A 25,484-nucleotide genomic window follows, 5' to 3' on the forward strand; every position below is an offset into this window, starting at 1 on the left:
CTCCAAGTTAAATTCATACCATCCTTTATCCACATGTGTAGGTGAATCATTATTTTACACTGTATAACAAAGTTTATTTTGGGTTGGGAAAATCTAATTTGGGAAAAATGTTGCAAAATAAGGCACTATTACATCAATTTTGCAGACCTTAGTTGCAAATATTGCATAAATGTCCTACAATTTGCATGAGGTGTTTGCAAATATAGGTATATTCAATAGTTATTTGCAATTATCTTAGTGTTGCAAATTTAGGTCTTTCTTTATGTAAAATATTTACCAATTGCAAAAACAGCATAAATAAAATGTTAATATTAGCAGCAGATAGATTACACATACTCAGTGGAAGAGTATTTTTTGTTCAGTTCTGAATTACGTTTCTTTGATATACACATGTCACTTGAAAATTCCACTTGTGTCAAAATAGCGTGTATGGGAACTGTGTCTTTATGATTCTTCCTCCGGTATTCCAAACTTTCCAGTTTGAGTCATAGGTTCCATCAAGCCATGTTATATTCACATTTCCTGCAGCTCCATTTACTTTATCTATTTTTGCTATTTGTGGCTTGTATTCTTTGTATTTCTCACAGCACATAGCCACAACCTGGCCTGGTTGGTAAGCAATTACTGCTGGTTCTTGTATCGATGCTTGCTTTTTAGATTTTTTAGTAGAACCTGTGTCACTGCTTTTCCTTTTTCCAAGTTCCACCTGTGGGACATAATAATGGTGAACAGATGACACTAACAGCCAAGTTTCAAATATAATAATGTTGAGACCATTTTAAAACTTCGCAGACCCTTTCTGAAATTTCAGTGATGCTTTCTTCAGGCATTCTGAAATTTCAGACATCAGAGTCTTTCTGAAATTTCAGAGATGCTTTCATAAGACATTCTGAAATTTCAGAGATTTCAGAGACTAGAGATGCCTTCTTAAAGTGTTCAGAAATACCTCTTCTGAAGTTTCAGAAATGTTTTCATGCAACTGTTCTGAAATTTCAGAAACACTTCTGAAATTTCAGAGACCCTTTCTGAAATTTCTGCAGAAATATATAAATTTTAATTGTTCTGATATTTCAGAGACCCTTTCTGACATTTCTGCAGATATAAATTCTTAAATTGTTCTGATATTTCAGAGACCCTTTCTGAAATTTCTGCAGATATAAATTCTTAAATTGTTCTGAAATTTCAGAGACCCTTTCTGAAATTTCAGAGACAAGAGGCTCTTTCTGTATCGCATTATTGCTGTGACCTTTTTTTTTTGCTCTTCAACTTTTCAGCAAAGTGCATCCCCCTTTCCAAACTCTGGATCCGCCCCTGCATTGACTTGAAATTTGGTCATAAGTAAAGATAGCAACTGCTGCTTGGACTATAATTTACCATCTGAACTACAAATGGCGCTCCTTTTTCCATTTACTCTATTAAACTACATAACAAAATTTGGCGGTGAACTAAATTTGGTGAATTCGTTACCAAACCTCCAAATTTAGTATCGTATTGAATTTGATATTGCAAATGCTGATCTCAGTATTTTATCGATTAATATAAAGTTACAGTATTTTGGTCTGTTATTGCACAATCACGCTAGAAATAAAGGTCAGTTATGTATGCCTACAGATAGATACACATGATATTGTTAAGTGGGCATGGCCCAAGAAAGAAACTGGGCTGCAGCAGGTTATTCTTTAAAGCAGCGGATGAACTAATTCAGTTTCAATCATGAAAGTGACCCGCCCAGACTGATGCATGCAATGAAAAAACATTTGAGCACAAAAAGAATTATACACTACAGCATGCATGTTTCGTCAGTCCTTCAGTCAGCTTACACCACATACAACCTCACATGCAACGGTGTACCACCAATTCTTTTCAGTGAGAGCATTTTGCCACATTAAGTTTTTGCCAATTCAATTTTATAGCAAATCACCAAATATTAGTTTCATCAATATTTGTTGCTATATGTTACATGTAAAGGAATTTATTGCTCTGGAAAACTCTTAAACTTGTCTACTCTGCAATTCACACTTTCTCTGCATACCTACAGAACATCCATTCAATGTCGTGACGGATGAAGACATCATGTTTGATTTAAATGATTTTGGTAGTGCATAAAATGAATTTTCAGAGACATTCTTTATTGTTCAATCAAAACATGAAACTGGAAGGCAGGGGGGGCATCACGATAGGTTTTTGTAAATTGTGAAATTTAATTATACACTCTATACCAATCATTATACTTTACTAGCACTGGTACTTACCCTATGGTGCAGGACTGTTTACAAAGAGTCATGCACATGCACTTTACACTGAGTTTATCCTGTAGCTAACTAGTGACAAAAAATCCTACGCAGCATTGGTATAAAGCATCACTTAGTACTTTAAGCATAGAGATATGCTTCAACGCACACATTCAGAAAAGAAAGTAATTCCAATAAGGTTCTGTATATCTGGAGTGTTTACCATACAGATACAAATGGTGCTGGTAGTAGTACCTGTCCTATTATGCACACTATATAAAATGCTAAAAACAAAAGACATGAAATAGTATATACCATTGTAGCATTGTTACCTGCTTTACAGTGCAGTACTTGTTGTACTGTGGATGTTATGTGCTAAGGCCTATGTGCAGAACCATCTCCACTTAATTAACTACTAAGCAATTGAAGCAAGCATTAAAAATCAGTGCCATTCATGTAACCATGTGTAGGTGATGTCACTTTTAAAGAATGTGAGCTGTGTGTAGCTACGCTAAGCCTTGTATTATCCTACATGTTTACCACAAAGGTGCAAACTATAAATATGACTGGATTTTGGAAAAACGATCCAAATCGCACATTAGAAGTTTCGAGATAAACGGTTTTAAAGAATTGAAGCCAGCATAACTCTCCAAGGATAGCAAGCACGCATATGAAATTTACACAAAAGATGCATCAATCTGTTACCTTTCAGGCCACTTCCATTACTTGTAGCTGCTTGTACAGTTTCCCACCAAATAAGATAGAAAATCTGAGCAGTTGGACGAGCGAAGTAGTATCACAAGTGCTCGCAAAGGGGTGGAGGCTGGGGGGTGGTGGGGAGGGCAAGAGATAGACCTCAAAATGGAGGCAGACCACGATTGGAGTCCAGACACGAGATTACAGGGCTGTGCTGGCTCCTTAGTGGCTGATATGTAGCAAAATCAACAGAGTACACGTCTGGCCAGCATTATAAGGCTGTCCACCAGTAAACCACTGATTCTTGCCAAGCCAGGTCCTTCACAAGGCCTGAAACCGCCATTTGAGCACTCCACACCACCCGGAAAAGACGTCTGTTGAAACCAGCCTCGTGTAGTTTGAGTAGTGCTGAGGGTCAAAACTTGTAGTACGATAGTGTAGCTATCCACTGGTGGAGTTAGTTTGATTTTGCCTGATGTGCGATTTGGATCGGTTTTGTAAAATCTGGTCACAAATATAGTGTTAGTAGTAACTGTCACACAGGCTATACATGTAATGGCACCATGTCAGATTCTACATGACATTCAACTTACTGACTACAAAACGGAATGAATTTGTACATAAGCAGCATGTAGCATCAGTATACAGTGCCCTACAGCACTGGTACCTGTCCTATGGTGCAGGAGATTTACATGTTATACATTCAAGTAAGGTGATAGATTGCTGTGTGCATTCCTTACTTGCCATTAGTTACACTGTTAAATTTTGTATATTAAAGCTATATAGTGGCCAGTACTGATGGTCTGACAGTAACATGTGCAGCATCCTTTGGATTACCTAACCTAACAAACTGGAATTTGAAACTTTACAATTACTTAACTTAGCTAACAATAAGGTAAAGCATAAAAATGGGCCAAAGCACTGACCAATTCATGTTAGCCTACGTGTACGTGTACAGCTAAAACAATACTACCTTGTCATCACCTCAACACCTTCCTCAGTCAAGCATGAGTTGTATTGATTGCAAGTACAAAAACACTTGGGGAAAAAAGTCAATGTTGAAATAGGTAAGGAGGTGCCCAGTGAGAGAATAAAGGTAGCTGTGGCATATATGTGCAGTAAAGAACACATACATGTAACAGAAAAAAGGTTTAACTGAAAGATTGAAAAGGTTATTGAAGCAAAAACAGTTTGTTGTTGAAGCAACAAAAAACATTGTAACTAAAAAGGTTGGAAGAAAAAAAAAACTTGTAACCAAAAAGGTAAGGGAAAAAGAAAACAAAGAGACATTGCTTTCACCAAGCTTCGATCTGACAACTAAACGCTCGCTAGTTTGGCACTCTACTGCTTTGACCAAATGTGGTCTGCCGTTTCATTTAGCCTATAAATTGTTTATAAAGGCCAGCTTAAGTTGAATAAAAGCTGCGGTTTGCATGCGGTTTACAGAAAGAATTTCAGCAAGATTTAGGTTACACCCTTGCATTCAATGTGCTGTAAACGACGAATGACAGCAGTTGGAAACTCCATTTTAAAGTGATACAATTCTAAGATGATGAGTACTTTCTTTGATGCTAAAACTGCACTGACTCTTGCAGTGGTTGGTAAGAGTATTGAATAGGATGAGCACACAAACAACCATCCTACTTTGCTCAAGTAAACTTGTTGATCTATACTCCTTGATTCTAGTGATGTGCAATAATATCGATAGTGTGATAATCGTATCGCAGTGGTTCACTATCGTGATATGATAATAGCTTGTGATTATCGTGAGCACCAATATTAGACATTCTTACCTTGCCAGAATCACTCGAACAATTAAAGCATTCATTTGTTTATTCCATCATGTATTCTAATTGTTTTCTGAGATTGAACTTTGCTGTATTTAGGCATGGCGTATATACATTCGGGTATACATGATGTGCCTTTACCCGTATTCATGGAAAAAAAGTAAAATCAGTGCTACATTATGTATCTTATCATTTGGATTTACTGCCGTGATAACTATCGTATCGCGATGCAATTATTGTGATTAATCGATATAGTTGCAAACTTATTATCGCACATCACTACTTGATTCAAACCTAAAGAGTTCTGAAATTCATTATAAAGACTAATACCATACCTGTTTCACTGCCCATACAAAAGTCTCAATAGTAGCAGTGAAATTTATCCCGTATTTCACTGGTAGCAGTGAAAAAGTTGTAATTGCAATTTCATTGGCTAGAATTTATGTTAACAATTAGTGTTGACACATGTTTAGTACATAGTGACAAATTGCATACATAGCAACGCTAATGCGTATATGCAGCGAGTATGGTATTAACTGGGAATAGCATGGGTAGCAGTGAAATTTGGGATAAATACCACGAGTGTTGTATTAGAAATTTACCATTTCCAATACAACACTCGTGGTATTTATCCCAAATTTCACTGCTACCCATGCTATTACTAGTACTAATACCATACCTGTTTCACTGCCAGTACAAAAGTCTCAATAGTAGCAGTGAAATTTATCCCGTATTTCACTGACAGCAGTGAAAAAGTTGTAATTGCAATTTCATTGGCTAGAATTTATGTTAAAAATGTAGCGCCAATTAGTGTCGACGCGTGTTTAGTACATAGTGACAAATTGCGTACATAGCAAAGCTAATGCAGCACATGCAGCGAGTATGGTATTAACTGGGAATAGCATGGGTAGCAGTGAAATTTGGGATAAATACCACTCTTGTTGTATTGGAAATGGTAAATTTCACTCGGCTTCGCCTTGTGAAATTTATCCCCATTTCCAATACAACACTCGTGATATTTATCCCAAATTTCACTGCTACCCATGCTATTACTAGTACAAACACAACTTTGATAGTACAACTCTAAATACACTAGTACTTTTTTGTAAAAAAAAAAGTAAATTTAAAAAATTAAGTAGGGATCTATGCAACAAAAATTAGTGAAACAAGAGATGAATGATGGTGTTACAGCATAGCTCAGTGGGAAAATCCTTACTTTGGCATTGAGCAAAATAATTGTTATATATAGATAATGTGCCAAAGTAGGGACTTTCCCACTGAGCTATGCTTAATACTATCATTCATCTCTTGTTTCATCACTTTTTGTTGCATAGATCCTTACTTCATTTTTTAAATACTAGTTTGTTTAGTTTTTGTTGTAGCACAGCCAGCTGCAAAGTAACTTGTGACTGTTCTATTAGAATATCATACAAGTATATCTCGAGTCAGCCAAGAGTATGCAGCTAGCTAGACCAATAAGGGATGAGGTAATTTTGTTTACTGTTAAGTAAACCGCTAGATTGTTAAGAGGTGTGATCTCTGCACTCTATCGCTACTAGTCTACTTAGATCTTTAATTGAAGGGCATGGTCACAAACCTATCGCGAATGGGATCCCAATCGCGAACTTGCACTATGCTTGCACATATCTAGTCTTATAGTAGCGCCAGGACTGAAGTACTTCTGAAATCCATCTCTGAAATAATTTTGTGACGTCTTATGTTGCTGAAAGAATGTGTTGGTACGGAAATTAATTCTCAATATGGTTTCATTGGATAAAGAATAAGACAAGCAGTCTGATTGAAGATAAAAGAAAAGGCGCAGAGGGCCTATACTCGTTGGAACCCAGGCACATCCCACTAGTGAGTTTGTTATTGTGGCATAAAATGGTGTCTGTGTGCTGCTTCGTTTGGCCTCTATCCTTGCGACTGTGGTTAGTGAGTGAGGTAGTAAGACTAAAATTCGAGTTTTGGCGATTTAAAAAAAAAATTCTATATTCGGCCACCTGTAAGTGTTTTGTTATATTTAATGATTATATGGACTAGTACTATTCCGTAAAGGTGGTTTTTATTGTGTAAAATGTCTCTAGGGTGATTTTTAAAGGTGGAATTTTGGGCGGCACACAAAACTTTCAAGGCAATCCCTATTTAAACGCTATTACCATACATTTTGATTCAGTCAGATGCACGTGAAGGCCATCTAGTTTACAAAAATTAGAAGCCATTGCAAACTAAGCCATACGTCCCACTACAAAAATTCGTTTAGTGCATCATGTGATTAGTAAAAACATGATTAAAATAGCAGTTGCTCATACTAAGGCCATTGCCTTGTAAGTTGTAACAAGAAGAAATTTGTTACTGTTGTGTAAGTATTATTCCTGAAGACATTCTTCACTAAAGTAAGTAGAGTAGTTTAGAACCTTTGTTTACAGGATTCCAGTACTTCACACATAACTTTGGCGGCATATGTTGTTTGTGGATGCAGTATGGTATGCTAAAGTGTTAGTACAACTTTCTGCATCAATTTTGTCTTGTACACTAGTGAGGGAGACCCCTGTATTTGTGTATAACAAGTGATTGGTATTTGTAGCAGGGATGCATGTCAAGAAAAAAGAATTTTTTATATTGCCTATCGATATCACAACAGGTTTTAGGTCCCTTCGCGGTGGCCAAAAGGACTTCAAAATCCAGCTGTGTTTCAGGCTGGCATAGGCTAAAGTTGTGTTGATTTCACCCTGCTTATGCTGCTAAAGAATAGATTCCAGGTTTATTTCACAATAGTATGCAACACATTTTGCATAAACTGACACCGAAAGTATTTTCGCATGCTCTTACAATTGACTCTATAAAGTCACAGGCCATACAAATGAGCATGTAGATAGAGGAAGAGCTGGTCTACAATGTAATGATGATTGCTTTAGCATAGCTCTCCAAATGTTTTTATAACTGAATTATAAAACTATCCTTCAATCCAGAAATTGTGAGGTAACTGCCACTTTAAACAAAATTTATTTGGTATAGAGTGTATGACTATCTGTAAAATTTGAAAAGGATAAGATTTGCTTATTCCATTATTCCACTAATCCTTATTAATACTAACAAATTCCCATGCTATACGTAGACTGTCAAGTCAAAGCTGCAAATCATACAGGTGGGCTGGGCTCCAATCATTACTGTTTATTCACAAACCACACACACACACACACACGCACACACACACACTACAGTAGACCACACTGTACTATAGACATCTAAATGATATTGATGTAGAGACCTGACTGTCACCTGATTTCTACTGATCATGAGACTAACAATAAACAACAATTTAGAAATAATAAACAATTTAATAGAGTGTCATAGATCAACTGAACTTTGGATATAATGCTGTACTCTAACTGTTTTAGTGGTAGTTGTAATACAGAGTCATAGTGAAAGATATATTGAATAAGGCTGTGAACTATTCCTTATCTAAGTTTGACTGCAAGGAAGGGGTCTTCTAAGCTACATTTTCATAATTGTATTTTATTTCTTTCTGTAGTGTGTCATGAAGATTTCAGTGACCAACATCACAGTAACTTACAGCCCACTACATGTACATACATGCCACAGTATTAGAATAGATGTCTCACAGCTAAAACATGCTACGAAGATGGGATTAGCTTAATTTGCTCACCATGAACTGTCCAATCCACCACGGTATAGTGCTTTCCCTGTACTCCTCTTTTTAGACAAAGAAGCTCTTCTATGGAAAAAGAAGAGGAGAAAGAAATGATATGACTATGGATAAACTTTATTTCTACTAGGAAAATCCGTAATTACGTATAGTTTTTGTTGATTTGACCGTGCGTCAAAGCAATTGTACAGCAAGATAATATTATTCACAATTTTTTTACCCAGCTTACTTCATTACATTTCTTGAACACTTGTTTTTGCAAAAGCAATAGTTTTTTGCTCGGCCAGTCACATATGTACAGTAGTTATGTGCATTCTATGCTTATTTGTGCATGATGAATTATTTTAACACCTGTAATTTATTAATTTTATTTCCCATATCATTGCTATATAAATCAAGTTTATTGCTATTTCAACTGTCTAGTGCTTTAAACTCAAAGACTATCGATGATTAACGTCTTATTGTGGTTGTCCACTCCCTGTTACTATAGATAACAGAAAAGCAATTCAATGGTTGTGCAAAATTATCTGTTTTAGTCACATATGAGACTGGATTTGTAAAAAAAGTACCTTTTCACAGACAAACTTTGACCCAATTTTTGACCTTTGAAATTTCATAACTTTTCTGTCATTGTGTATAACTGTATGAAAATTTCTATCAGTAAAGCTACACTATCTGGCTATACTTTAATACAAAACAGCAGCAGGTCTGTTTTGCAGACTGATAGCCTACTAGGAAAAGGATCTCTCAGTCACAATGGAAAACCCGGACGATTCCCATCAAACATAGTGTAAGGGTCAGCTGTTACAACAACATTTTGTTTGTTTATTAATTTATTTATAATAGCATGCACTATAACCCTTAGAATATGACATCATATATAGCTCCAAGCTTATTTATATATATTTACATGTATAGAACTTCTGTACCTAGGTGTATGCATAACATGAAGAAGAGTAACTGTTTAAAAACACAAAGATTTTAACATAAGAGTAACTTAAAATGGCAAAAGCAACCTGGATAATTTTTAATAATTGCAGTGACAGAATATGTGATAATACCACAGCATGCATGATCAATCTTTTCTGCTTAAATAATCCTTTTGTAGTGACCATCACTACAACGTAGTGAACGTCACTACACAAAAATAGTGAGCATTGTGGCAAAAATTAGTGAAATAAGTAGTGAAATTCACTACAAATTTTTTTTACAGTAAATACTTAGTAGTAGTGCTGAAACGAATAGCAATTTTTACTATTCGAATAGCTATGAACAAAACGACCGAATATTCGATTATTCTTTAAGCTTATACTTCTATTGAATAAGTACTGTAACCTGGGTAGTGCTAAAAGCCGGAACGGAATAGAACGGAACGAGGCGCGCACCAAATTAATAAATCATTTTTGCAGATTGTACACCGTTTATTACCATTACATAGTGACTTGAATTGTGCTGAAGTTAGTTTTCTTCTACTTGTAGGCATGCTAGAAATCGCTCGCTCGAAGTTTCTATTTAATGCCCACTGAACGAAAGCGTTTTTCAATGACTTATGCTGAAAAACTATCATTTAACCTGCTAAACTATTATTTTGTAAGCAATGTAAGCATATGATTCACAGCCACTAACATACACTGGTTAACTCTAGTAAATTATTGCCCATGCTGGCAGACTTCAGAAAACCATCCTCGCTGTTACTAAAGAGTTGGACACGACTATAACATAAAAATACTACAGTAGTTTACCTTTTAGAATGATAAGGAAGCAATTCTACATCAGGATTAAACAGAATTTGATGGATTGGTAAGAGAACAACATGCGGGCATTAAATAGAAATTTCGAGAGCGCGATTTCTAGCTTGCATATAAGTAGAAGGAACTGAACTCTAGCACAATTCTAGTAACTGTGTGGCAGTTGGAAACAATGCAAAACCCGTCTCAAACGATTCTTCTACTTGGCGCACGCCCCAATTGGTTCCGTTCCGTTCCAGCTTTTAGCACTACCCCTGTAACCTTTCGTTATGGAGTAAGGTAAAGCCTAAGAGCTATTTCTATCTTTTCTAAAATAGAACTTTTACAGCATAAAAACACCACTTCATTCACAATCTTTAGTTTCAAGGCTGGCTTTTCCATCTGAATACAGTGTACAAAGTGCTAACAATTATTCGAATAATGTGTTAACGAATCGAATAGTGTCTTGCCGACCGAATAGTGTCTTGCCGACCGAATAGTCAAATAACCGAATAATCGTTTCAGCATTACTTAGTAGTACAGCTTGTTACTCAGCATAACTTATGGCTATGCAGTAGTTAACATAGTTACATGTTTATCATAGTATAAGTGAAAGTGGTAAGGCTCAGTCTAGGAGCATGCTTCCATGCTATTTAGAGGTCACTTTGGGCTGTGACACTGTACATATGTACAAGGTGCTAGTCAGTAACCTGACAAGTGTTGGTTTAATCATAGATAATATACGAACATGGATTGGAAACGCCCGTATTATTTACGTAGTGACGTCATAGACCATCCTCGTTACGGTGCGCGAAAAGTTTACAGTCGTTACAGGTGGAACATTTTGCATTTCTTGTAAGCTACAAATACGTGCTTGTTGGTTACAGCTGGGTTACAAAGCACCTACACTAATTGGAGGCTGGACTGGTTATGGATACTGGCGAGTAGCAAACAACAGCGTAACAAGATGCAAGTTGAAAGGTGAAGTATAGTGTTTCATAGCGGTTGGGCAAATTTCCTGAAGAAATAAAAAGTGCAGCATCGTTTGTTTTCTGTTCTTAACTTCACTTATAGCAGGCAGAGTGGCTTTAGCTAACCAGGTATCCAATGTTTCACTGTATACTCGGACTGTTTGGATAAAACGACAGAAAACAGGTGCTACTTTGGGCAATTGTTTTACCCAAGCCGAACAAGTCTTTGGCTAAAAATTCCTTTCAGTTTATCAAACATTTATTTGATTGTGGCGTAGAGGCTATGTCAAGATAGCTGGTAAAGATGCTTCTGAAATATTTGCTAACGCGTACCTGCCAGTATCGATCCACCTGTCGCCAATGATATTCCCTCCAATGTCCACAGACAAGCTGTGTTCTTGTTCAGTACAAAACGCTACACAATAAACAATGTAAAAGGAATGTCCACGCCTTGAAACTAGCCTTCAAACAAGCGAGAGAAAGCCAAACGGCCACCTAGTACATTTCAACAAATTTCCCAATGTATTGGCGCACCGTAACTAGGATAGGTAAATAATTTAACGGACGTTTCCAATCCATGTTCGTATATTATCTATGGTTTAATGATATAGCTGGACACTGCTAAAAAGCATCTCCATAATACTGTGTTAACTTTATTCTGATGCCTTTGTTTATTACTGCAATTACATATTAGTCTGTCCAACAACTAAACTCATACAAGCTCTGTGAATATATATAATCTTTATGCACAAATCTAGCAGGTACAGTGATTCAAAATATCACATTTTGCTACTGACCGTACTGTATATAGTGAGGACTAAAAATTAAATACACACTATTGATATCAAAAGTTAAGTAACATATTTTATAAACTGTTTGTTGTGCATAACAAGAAATATATAGTATCACGCTGGTCAAATTCCTGATTGCCTATTCTCCAATAACACAGTCAGGAAAATATACTACTACTCGGTGTTTCCAATACTAACTTCTTTGTGCATATACAAGCAGCCAAACGGTATACAACAGTCAAGTGAATAGCAGTGCTTGAAATAAGCAGACAAAAATGCTAGGACATAGCACCTAAACTAAACTATTTTTGATCAGACATTTGTAAAACTTGTTCAGACATTGAATACTTTTACCATGAAAAATTATTATATTAAGTCTAATATAAATTTGTCTGAGTAAATTTTATACCAATTTTTGTTGGACTGGCATGATGTCCGACCAAAATAGAACATGTTCAGACATACACCAATTTTGGTCAGAAAATTTCAGATGTCCGACCGCTATTGTAAGCACTGAATAGTCATCCTTGCAAGGATCACAGCATGCTAGAATGTCAAGGATGTATTCTCTAACTACTGAGATGGGCAATAAAATTGGCTTCCTATGTTTGCTGATTAAGCTATACTGATATTTAACACTATCTTTTCAGCTCAAATTGACACCTAGCTATAGCCACCAGAGCTGGATGGACTGTACTTTAGAATGATTTCATGCTGCTACCCAACATAAGGATTTATGTAGCCAGAATGGATGCAATTCATAATAAGATGTATCATCATCCGGCGTCGGTTCCCATCACATCATGACCATTTCAAAATTAATGGTACGGCCTCACAAAGTGAAACGTATAACTTAATAAGCTATTACAAACTGAGGTGATATAATTTCATTTACATAATGCAGTAGTTACCTTATCAAGTCACATACCTTACAGTAGCTCAGAACAAGCCGGTCCCGGCAACTTTGGCGAATCTCGAGTCGGCGTCCCTGGCGATTTGTGGGCAGTGACTACGCGCGCTTCTTTCCAGTTAGTTGGTCATGCTGGGAAGATACCACTGTGCTCCACTACATCTGGTAGGAACGTTGGTCCTTTCGCCCAGCCCTTTTGCTCTCATGCGAATTCTCATGTGCCAGCATACATGGTGCTTCGCCCGTCCCTTGTTCCCAGGTGTGTGTTGAGCCAGAGTTACAGCCGGTTCAGCTTTCTGATCAGTTCCCTCTTGCCACCTCTAATACTCAGGATTCGGCTCGCTTGGATGTTGCTGTAAACGGCTTCTGGGGTGGTCGTTCGGAGAGATGTTTCATTGATGTCCGTGTTTTTAACCCTTTTGCTCCTTCTAATAGTTCCTCCTCTCTGTCATCCGCCTTTAGGAAGCATGAAAAGATTAAGCATCGTGCTTATGGTCAGCGGGTTCGAGAAGTGGAGCATGCCACTTTCACTCCAATTGTTTTGGCTGCCACTGGCGGTTTAGCCCATGAGGCTACTGTTTTTTATAAGCGACTTGCTTCTCTTCTGGTCACAAAGTGGGTAGATGATTATTCTGTGGTTCTGGGTTGGCTGCGTTGTTGCCTGAGCTTTACGTTGTTGCGCTTGGCAATTCAGTGTATTCGTGGGGCACAGTCTTCCATTGGTGTTTACACCAGGACTCCACAGTCAGTGGACTTAGTGACTGTGGAATCCCATTTGTCTGCTTAATTTTGTTCAGTTGTCCAGCACTTGCAATCTGTGCTGGGGGTGGTAGGAAAGGGCAGTCCATCAAGCCCGGGTTAAAAAAAAAATACGTGGTGCTATGGTGCCAGATTACAATATAATCTGACGGCGCCAGCATATTTCTACAATACAGAGCACAGCCATACTAGCGTCAAAGGAGGTGTGAACTCATGATATTTTATTACTATAGCAACACATTGGAGAGGGCGTGCGTGCATACGTGTGTGTGTGTATGTGTGTGTGTGTGTGTCACACAGAGTCCATGAGAGACATGGTACAGCCTCCTAGTCCTGCCCCAGGAGGATCAGTTTGCCTGAGCTGACTCCTACGCACCCTTGAGCAAAAGCACAAAGCAAGCAAAACTTTCACTGCTGCCATACCAGAATGGTCATGCCCCTACCCAGTGAACCAATACTGGGACACCTGTGCACTACACAGGTGCTACAAGAGAGAAAGAGAGAGAGAGAGAAAGAAGAGTGCATGTGTGTGTGTTAGCGTTGTTCCAGTTCTCAGTACTGGAACTAAAATAATTCCAGTTTCTGCCCTTTTTATTCCAGTTCCAGTTCTAGAACTAGAAATAGAACTGGAACAATAATTTTGCTTTTCTTAAGACTGGAACTGGAACTAGAACTATAATTTTACTTTCTTCAAGACTGGAACTAGAACTAGAACTATAAAGAAATTTTATCAAGTACTGGAACTAGCTAATACTGGAACTGGAATTGGTCATAACCATACAGCTTTTGCCAATGAGATTTTATGTTCTTATAAGACCAGAATTTATCTGCAGACAAAAGCACTTAATGTAGTATATAACTTCATAAAAGATGTATGTAGACCTATTACAACCATGTATACATCAATGTGCTAAAAAGTGCTTGAAACAACTGATTAGCTATAATATTAGAACAGAAAGCAAAATGCTGCACATGTTATGTCTGGTTCAGTGTTTGATAATTACATGTAGCTACAAGTCTTTTAGTACCACCCTATAGAGTGTTAGGGTTATAGTTGTTAGTGTAATAATGCTGATAACTACTATACAGTATTGGCTACATACTGTACAGTATTAGCTACATATATGAAACAAGTAAACCTGTAGCATATTAGCTTATATAACTTAATAGTGAGTCTCCATATTTCATAATATGGGCTTTTGGTAATACTTAAGTTAAATAAGTGTTGTTCTAGAATATCAAGTAAATGTCATGGCTCCTGAACTGGAACTAGAACTGTAATTCTAAAAATTATGGTTCCAGAACTGGAACTAGAAACGTAATTCTAAAGATTATGGTTCCAGAACTGGAACTAGAACTGTAATTCTAAAGATTATGGTTCCAGAACTGGAACTAGAAACGTAATTCTAAAGATTATGGTTCCAGAACTGGAACTAGAACTGTAATTCTAAAGATTATGGTTCCAGAACTGGAACTAGAACTGTAATTCTAAAGGTTATGGTTCCAGAACTAGAACTAGAACTGTAATTTTAAAGATTATGGTTCCAGAACTGGAACTAGAACTGTAATTCTAAAGGTTATGGTTCCAGAACTAGAACTAGAACTGTAATTTTAAAGATTATGGTTCCAAAACTGGAACTAGAATTGTAATAACTAGCTGATACTGGAAAAACACTAGCTGTGTGTGTGTGTGTGTGTGTGTGTGTGTGTGTGTGTGTGTGTGTGTGTGTGTGTGTGTGTGTGTGTGTGTGTGTGTGTGTGTGTGTGTGTGTGTGTGTGTGTGTGTGTGTGTGTGAGAGAGAGAGAGAGAGAGAGAGAGAGAGAGAGAGTAAATGACCAATACTAGCTATAGCGTAGAATAGCACACCCATTATAACAATGGACATTTGTGAGTCACCATTGTTGCATGTAAGATTGCAAAATTTTGAGTTACATATAGCAGTAACACTGTTGCCCATAGCAACAGAGTTTAGGGCACAAATGCATGTGACTGCTCTTAGCTAATGGCAATTATAATTTTTTTCGCGAATTAACACTGTACTTAAAAGCAGCATATGTGAGGGAATTGTGTACGTGGCCATTGTGTACATGTCCATTGTGTACGTGGCCATTGTTAGCTAGCATGGCAAATAGCAAAACTAATGTGAATTGTAAAAAAAGCTATTGAGTTGGAGGTAACACTATTATAGCAGCACATTTGAGGAGCATATGTACATAACTGTTGTTAGTGTAGTAAATGGCAAAATGTGAAATTAATTGTGTAACACTGTAGAGGGGGCATATACATAGCCATTGCTAGTGGAGCAAGTTACAAATATGCAATTACAACTTTTTGCTAGTTAGCAGTAACACTGTTTCTTATGCAACAGATATATGATACATGACTATTGTTAGTTTGGCAAATGGCAAATATTAAATTAGTAACAATACTCCAAAACCCTATAAGGGACAGTGCTGGAATGATAACTAGCTAGTCCAACTAATTTCACTTCCTGATGCATCCCCAGTGCCGGCAGACATATTCTGCTTAGTGCTTACACTTGAGTCAGATCACTATTGTATTTTTGTTTTCTAATCCTTCTCTTGTACCAGATCTAGACAGGGGGATAATGGACTGAACAACAGAAATGGCCAGACCAACATGCACACACATAATGGCCTGACCAACAGGTAGCGTGATACATTGGTCACATCAGTCACCCATGTTAAATGGACCTTCCAGCTGTAGCCACATGAACAGCAACACATGCGAGAGAGGTATATATGTATGTGGCCATTGTTAGTGTAACAAATGTTGCTATTTACCATAACAATGGTTACATAAACATGCCCCCTCAAAAATTAGGGGGCACGTGTACATAACCATTGTTATAGTATATTTGTGGGGTGTGTTTATGTAATCATTGTTATGGTATTAGCAGAACACTGCAGCCTATAGCAACAAATTAAATATTTGAGGGTGGGTGTGTTACACTGTAGCCTATAGCAACACATTAAATATTTGAGGGTGGGTGTGTTACACTGCAGCCTATAGCAACATATATACGGGGCATGTGTATGTATGTATATAACCATTGTTATGGTAGCAAATGACAAATATTTAATTGCAATTTTTTTTGAATTAGCATTAACAAACATGAAGTTGTAAGCTTTTCAAGTTAGCAGTAACACTGTTGCCCATAGCAACAGATTTTAGTGTGCATATATTATATTATATGCACCCTAAATATTAGTGCTGAAACGAATAGCAATTTTTACTATTCGAATAGTTGTGAACAAATGACCAAATATTCGATTACTCTTTAAGCTTATACTTCTATTGAATAAGTACTGAAACCTTTTATTATGGAGCAAGGTAGCTAAAGCCTAAGCACTATTTCTAACAGTGTCTTTTCTAAAATATAATTTTTAAAGCATAGAAACATCACTTCATTCACAATCTTAAGTTTCAAGGCTGGGTTTTCCATCTGAATACAGTGTACGAAGTGCTAACAATTCTTTGAATAGAGTGTTAATGAATTGAATAGTGTCATTCCGACCGAATAGTCAAATAACCAATAATTGTTCAGCACTACTAAGTGCTGTTGCTATAGCAACAGTTTTACTGCTAATTTAAAAAAATACAATTTCACATTTGCATCATCCTGCACCGCTAGCAATGGTTATGCACACACGTCCCCTGAAATGGTGGTACAATGTTACACAAATTTGGCATTTGGCATTTACTACACACTAGCAATGGTTATGCACATATTATATCCCTCAAATGCGTTACAGTATTACCTCCAACTGAACAAAATTTTACAATTTCAGATTAGTTATGCTAATTTGCTATTTGCTAAACTAACAATGATCACATACATGTTATGTGCTGTAAAATGTGTTGCTATGGCAATAATGCTACTGCTAACTTGCAATTTTGCATTTGCCATTTACTACACTAGCAATGTTGATGTATGCATAAAATGTGACTGCTAATTAAAATTTTATAGTTTCAATAACAAAACAATGGTTACATACTCATGCCCCCTCAAATGTGTAGCTATAGGATACAGTGTTACTGCTAACTCAAAAACCTTACATTTTCACATTTTCTATGTATTTACCACACTAACAATGGTCATGTACACTCCTCCCTCACATGTATTGTTTTGGCTACATTAAATGTTACCGCCAAATTAAAGAAATCACAAATTACTATTTGTGATTAGCTAAACTACATGTATGCACTCTAAATACTGTTGCTACAGGCAACAGTGTTACTGATAACTTAATTATTTCACATTTGTAACTTGTTTCACTGGCAATGGTTATGCACACACGCCTTCTAAAATGTGCTACAGTGTTACACAATTTCATATTTACTATACGCACTAGCAATGATTATGCATACATATAACTCCCTCAAATGTGTTCCAGCTCAACAAAATTTTTACAATTTCACATTGACTTTAATTTGCTGGAAATGGTCACATACACACCTCCCTCACAAGTGCTACTTTTAAATATGGTGTTACCACTAACTCATGATCAACGAATGATCAATTTGATATTTTGTCATTATTAACAATCACGGTGACATACATATTGTTGATTCTTGTTTTTTTAATGAAGTCGAGATATTACATGGTGTCAGGAATCTAAAGGAACAGTTCTTTTCTTGATGGACAACTTAAAACCTCCAGGAGAGTTAGATTTTTCCACCAGCGGACCCACCACCATTGCAGAGAAGTGGCGTCAATGGAAGCAAACTATGCAATTGTTTATTGAGTTGACAATGACGAAATCGTTGGAGAAAGAGAAGTGCAGTACGTTTCTGTACGTGATAGGACAAGCCGGAAGAGACATATACAACACTATGACTCTAACAGATGAAGAAACTGGCAAAATCGATGTTCTATTCACCAAATTTGAAGCGTATTGCAAGCCAAAACAAAACTTAACTATCGAAAGATATCGTTTCAACACACGAGCACAAGGTAGAGGTGAGACAATCGACCAGTATGTCACAGAACTCCGCTTAATTGCAAAGAACTGCAAATTTGGCAACCTAGAGAATGAATAAATTAGGGACAGAATAGTCTGTGGCACATCCTCAGATGATGTTAGACAACGACTGTTGCATGTAGAGGATCTCTCACTGGACAAAGCAATATCAATATGTCATGCAGATGCTGAATCTAAGCAAAGCTCCCAATATTTGGCAGAGAACAGTGACAGAGTTCATGGATTGAGAAAGTCACATAGTGCTCAATCTCAAAGGCCCAGTGGTAGAGGAGGCAAGCAATCCACAACAGAGCCCATGAACCAACCCTGTGGAAGCTGTGGCCTCCGACATCCCAGAAAGCAATGTCCAGCATATGGCAAACAATGCCGCAAATGTAATAAATTCAATCACTTTTCTAAGTATTGCAGAACCTCCCGGACAACTGATGCTATTGAGCAAAATGAGGATTCAGATTCTGGAGACAGTGAACACTCATTATTTATTGGAGCCATCACTAGTAAAACAAAGGTCACAGGAGATGAGTGTCATACACCCTTACAAGTGCAAAACCTTACAGTCCGATTCAAGGTCGACACAGGCTCACAGGTAAACATACTATCCCAAGCAATGTATGACAAGCTAAGCACAAAGCCACTTATGACTAAACCTGTGACAAAACTCACCAGCTACAGTGGAGGAAACCTCAAAGTGGTAGGGTGCACTCGCCTTAAGTGTGAACATCGACAGCTTGAGCTTCACATAGTTGACACAACACAAGACCCTATACTTGGGTTGTCTGCATCCCAGGAGCTTGGAATTGTCAAAATAGTTCTGAATATTGACCGTGGCACACCACAGCTTACCAAGAGGTATCCAAAGTTGTTTCAAGGTCTAGGATGTCTCAAGTCTCCCTATCACATTGAGATAGACCCCTCAGTGACTCCTGTTGTATGTCCACCATGAAACCAACCAGTGGCATTACGAGAACGCCTTAAGCAGACCCTAAATGAGATGGAGAGCATGGGGGTGATAAGAAAGGTTGATGTACCCACTGACTGGGAAAACTCGCTGGTTGTATTTGAGAAGGCGAAGTCTAAGAAACTGCGTATCTGTCTTGATTCCAGGCCACTCAACAAGGCAATCCGACGGGAACATTTTCAACTTCCAACACTAGAAGACATTACAACCCGACTGTCTGGGGCACGTTTTTTCTCTAAACTAGATGCAAATCATGGGTACTGGCAAATCCCCCTCTCTAAGGAAAGTCAATTGCTGACCACTTTCAATAGCCCATTCGGTCGATATTGCTTTAAGCGAATGCCATTTGGCATCAAGTCAGCTCAGGAGGTGTTTCAAAAAAGAATGTGCCAGTTGCTTGGTGACCTACCAGGTGTTGAAACAGACATTGACGACATACTTGTATGGGGTACTAACCAGGAGGAACATGACATGAGACTAGCAGCAGTTCTAACCAGATGTGAAGAGATTAATTTAACTCTCAACAAAGACAAGTGTCTGTTTGGTCTTCCAGAGGTTTCATACATTGGACACATCTTGAACTCTGAAGGTGTAAAGCCAGACCCTGAAAAAGTCAAAGCAGTCAAAGAGATGCCACCACCCACCGACAAGAAAGGTGTGGAAAGGATACTCGGCACTATCAATTATTTGGCTAAATTTATACCCAACATGTCCACAATCACTCAACCAATTAGAGAAATCCTAAAATCAGATGTCACTTTTCACTGGGAAGACCCCCAGAAGAATGCTTTTGACAAGATCAAGAAGATACTATCAGAGCAGCCAGTCCTGATGTATTATGATGTAAGCCAACCTGTTACAATTTCATGTGATGCATCTCAATCTGGCCTAGGAGCAGTCCTCTCACAAAACGCCAAGCCTGTTGCATATGCTTCTAGGGCTCTCACTGATGCAGAAACCTGCTATGCACAGATAGAAAAAGAGCTCTTAGCGGTGGTGTTTGCCTTTAACAAGTTTCACCAATACACATATGGAAAGGAAGTGAGAGTGGAGTCAGATCACAAGCCACTAGAAGCCATCACTAAAAAGCGACTATCTGCAGCACCACCACGCCTGCAAAGAATGCTCCTACAGCTGCAACGGTACACATTCACACTCACCTACAAACCTGGTAAGGATATGACCCTAGCTGACACATTATCACGTGCTTACCTTGATAATGTCTCCACCCCAGATGATTTAAGTGAAGACCTTGTATGTGCAGTAAACTCAGTGATAAACAACCTGCCAATATCAGATCCCAAGTTGGAAGCGATACGACTAGCCTGTGCCAATGACCCAACAATAGTCACCTTACAGAGTGCAATAACATCAGGATGGCCAGAGAACCGATCAGAGATTCCTCAAGAACTGAGACCCTACTGGAACTTCCGTGATGAGTTGAGCACAGTCCGAGGAATTATCCTCAAAGGTTAAAAGGTGGTGATACCGCACAGTTTGAGGAAAGAGATGTTGAACAAGATTAACACGGCACATCTAGGAGTAGTGAAAAGCAAACAGCGTACAAAGGATGTTCTATTCTGGCCAGGAATGGGCAAAAACATTGAGAACCTGATCTCGAACTGTGAAACCTGTTTACAGTACCAAGCATCCAACTCCAAAGAAACCATGATGTCAGATGAGCCACCAGCCCAACCCCGGGAATCAGTTTCCACAGACCTATTCTCCTTGAACGGTGAGGACTACATGGACAGCTACTCGCATTTCACTGAAATTGCAAAACTACATAGCACATCTAGCAGATTAGTAATTCAACACACCAAATCTGTCTTTGCCCGCCACGGAATACCAAGAATTGTCAAGAGTGACAATAGTCCACAATACACATCTGATGAGTACAAGAAGTTTAATGAAGAGTGGGGTTTCAAACATGTGACAACAAGCCCATATCATCCACAGGCAAATGGACTAGCTGAAAAATCAGTACAGATTATCAAGAGAATACTGAGGAAGGCAAAGACTGACGAAAGAAATCCTCACCTGAGCTTACTGGAATACCGCAACACCATGATCAATGGTATTGGTTCACCAGCACAGCTATGTATGAGCCGCAGGTTACGTTCAGTACTACCGTGCACACCAGAACAACTGGCTGCTAAGATGATTAATCCAGAGAACGTTATGGAATCTGCAAGACTTGCTCAAGAAAGAAACAAAAAGTATTATGACAGAGCCTCTAAAGATCTCTGCAAACTGCAGCCTAATGATAGTATCAGAATACAAGTAGAGGATCAGTGGGTACCAGGAGTAGTAGTCAAGCTGGCAGATGCACCCAGATCATACATTGTAAGAGGTCCCAATGGTCGAGAATACCGCCGAAATCACAAGCACTTGAGAAAAGTCAGCCAGGCATCAGAAACATTGTCAATTGATGATGATGATGAGAATGAGGGAGCCACGGAGCAAGTGGAACAAACTCAGGAAAACACTGTACAAACTGACTCAAGTGCAGGCGTAACAACTCAAGAGCCAGTCAGAACCTCTCGTGGTCGAATTGTTAAGGAGCCAACAAGATATCAGGACTTCGTGAGACTTTAATGCACACACATGCACAACATACATACAAATTGTATTTTAGGGGGAGTTGTACTATATTTAGCACGCTTGCACATGCACACTAGGCTTTCTGTTTATAGAGCACCATAATGACATGTTGTATTTATTGTGTGATTGTACCTTGTTGATTCTTGTTTGTTTAATGAAGTCGAGATATTACACATATGTACCCTAAAATCTGATACTATGACAACAGTGTTACTGCTAATGGAAATTTGCAGTACTAGCAATGTTCACGTACACATGCCCCCTCAAATGTGACTGCTAATTAAAGAATATGATTTCACATTTGTCAGTTGCTAAAATAACAGTGGTTACTTTTTTAATTTATAAGGCACAAGTGCTGAAGGTCTGTAGGACACCTGGTCCTACAGCCTGTTTAAAGTTGTTACCTAAAGTGTATTTGAAAAGGTGGAGAACCATTCCATTACATACACATGTCCCCTTAAATGTGTTGCTATAGGCTACAATGTTATTTCTAACTCAAAAACCTTACAATTTGCTATAAGTTATTGTTTAAGTCTGAGTCCTTGTAACTAGGTTAGATAATCTGAGGCTGCAGCCCATAGTCAAGTTGCTGTCAGACCTTCAGTGCTGGTCACTGTAAAGCATTAATAATAATAATAAATTAAAAATAATTTTCGCATTTGTTTTTATTTGCCATAACAATGGTCACATACACACTTCTCTCACATGTGTTGCTTTTGGCACAGTGGTCACGTATATGCACCTTAATTATAAATTTTGTTGCTATGGGCAAAAGTGATACTGCTAATAATATTTACAATTTGCAATTTGCACCTCTAGCAATGGATACATACACATGCCCCCTCAAAAAAGGCAACAGTATTACACAGTTTCACCTTTTCCATTTACTACACTAGTAATGCACACATGCCCCCTCAAAATAATGTGTTGGCTATAATCTATTACCTCCAAATTAACAAAGTTTTACAATTTCACATTATTGTCAATAGTCACGTAGTCATGTACATACCTCCCTCACATGTGTTGTTTTTGGCTACAGTGTTACCACTAACTAGTGATCAAAGAATTTTTCAATTTAATATTATTTTTGTCATTTGCTGAACTAACAATGAATATATGTGATCATTGTTAGCTTAGCAAATCACAAATAAAATTTAGCAGTAACAATGTAGCCAAAGTAACACATGTGAGGGAGATGTGTGCGTGACCATTGTTAGTGTGGCAAATAGCAAAATAATTAATGTGAAACAGTGAGGCTTTTTTTAGTTACCGGTAACACCGTAGCCTATAGCAACACATTTGAGGGGGAATGTGTATGTGAACATTGCATGACAAACATGAAAAGTTGCAAGATTTTCAAGTTAGCAATAACACCGTTGCCATAGCAACAGATTTTAGGGTGCATATGTACGTGACCACTGTTAGTTTAGCAAATGGCAAATTAAAATTCTTGCTCATCATGAGTTAGTGGTATTAAGTTAAAAGTAGTACATGTGAGGGAGGTGTGAGTAACACCATTGCCCATAGCAGCATTAAGGTGCATATATATGTATGTGACCATTATTAGTTTAGCAAATTGCAAATTTTAAATTCTTTGAGTTAGCAGTAACACAGTAGTAAAAGCAGCGCACCTCATAGCTGCAATACATTTAATGGAGGTATAATGATTGCTAGTGTATGTAGCAAGTGGAAAATGTGCAACTGTAAGTAAGCAATAATACTGTTGCCTAAAGCAACAGATTATAGGGTGCACCATTGTTAGTTTAGCAAATGGAAAATATTAAAAGAAGTTAGTGGTAACACAGTAGCCAAAAGCTGCACATGTGAGGGAGGTGTGTACGTAACCATTGTTAGCATAGCAAATTTAATATAGAATGTAAAGAAATTGTTGAGTTGATGATAGCACTGTAACACAATTGAGAGGGTGTATGTGCCAACGTTGAAACCGGGTCACTACTGCTGACCGGGATGACCCGGATTAATTAAAGCCGAGACGTGTTTCGGCTAGTCTCGGGTGAGCGAACGAGTCTACATTTTGAGCGTTCGATTCGTGTTGAGTAAATATTGCAACTTCAGTCTAGCTGTAGGTTGAAAACCAAAAAAAAAAAAAAAAAAAAGTCTTCACCTACTGACAATAGCTACCCCTCACCATAGATACCCTCAGTTTCGTGCTACATACTGCACTTACTAATAAATAGGCGTGGCTGAGCATATGTTGGTAATGCGATAAGTGGGCGTGGCTCACGAAAGAGCTACGCGATAGCGTTTATAAGTTCCACGTCGTCAAACTAACAATTTCGTTTCTCACGTGATCCAATCCGGGTCAGACCCGGATAAATTGTAAACCGGAGAAAATGTGACCCGGATGACCCGCAGAGATGCCAACCTCTGAACAATTTTAGGAGTGAGACCTCAAATACTACCAGCAATGTGGACCAGACTCCAGTGCAGCTCCAGGATTTTTGGTAGTGAAGACCAAAAAAAAAAAAAAAGGTCGTTGCATGCTCAAAGTACAAAAATGTGACTGAATTTGACAAAACCCGGCTTCGACGCACAAAACTTCGTTAGGAGATATGGCGATTTTAAGTAATCATTGTGTAATAACTTCCCAGTGCCTACAGCTGTGGAAACAAAATTTGCACCAAGTATGCATCTATTTACTAGCTATCACTGAGTGGGTGTATACATTTCTGATACCCAAAATTAGCCCTGTTTTGGGCAGCTTTTCTCGAGTGAGTAATAATATCACAGGGGCTCTCCATGGCCCTCAAATCACTCCAAATTGACCGAGAACACTATTGGTGAGCGCTCTGTGAAGTCCCAGCTCACTACGCACCATTATCACAAAGCCATGGCCATTCAATGGCGCCAATCTCCCACTCGTGGCTTTGACAGGGTCGGAAGAAAGCTGCCACAGAAACCAGACTTGCCAGTCCTGAAGGAAGTACAGTGTGGAATGTGATAGTGTATTAGGCCAGCAATCCATTTCTGGTAAAAACGTAAGTTTGATTTTGTGTGTGTGGAAGCCTTGTTATGTGAACTCCGGTCACAAATAAGTACAGGGCTGTCCAATTTTAAGCACAGGGCTAATGATGAAGCAGATCAGGCGTGACAAATGCGTGAGAACTAAGCTAATAGAGTGAGAAACAGAGGGTTAGGCGTGAGAGCGTGAGATTACTAGCCAAAGAGTGAGACTCACGCCTAATGCGTGAGAGTTGGCATGTCTGGACCCGACCCGGTTTCAACGCTAGTATGTGCAAAACCATTGCTAACATAGTGAACGGTAAATAAATGTGAAGTTGTAAGTTTGTAGCCGTACAACTGTTGCCTGTAGCTACACATTTGTGTACATGATCATTGCTAGTGTACCAAG

General features: G+C 38.2%; 1 long non-coding RNA gene across 1 annotated transcript in view; it reads right to left on the reverse strand.

The window, feature by feature from the left end:
- Nucleotides 1-257: 257 nt before the first annotated feature.
- LOC136258276 (uncharacterized) overlaps nucleotides 258-25,484 on the reverse strand; it is a 30,130-nt gene continuing 4,903 nt past the window's right edge. The window contains exons 4-5 of the long non-coding RNA XR_010702726.1: nucleotides 8,385-8,453; nucleotides 258-706 (exon numbers count right to left, since the gene is read on the reverse strand). This is a non-coding gene — a long non-coding RNA (uncharacterized lncRNA). The remainder of the gene's footprint in view (nucleotides 707-8,384; nucleotides 8,454-25,484) is intronic.

This window comes from Dysidea avara, chromosome 1 (assembly GCF_963678975.1).
Source record: "Dysidea avara chromosome 1, odDysAvar1.4, whole genome shotgun sequence".
NCBI lineage: Eukaryota > Metazoa > Porifera > Demospongiae > Dictyoceratida > Dysideidae > Dysidea > Dysidea avara.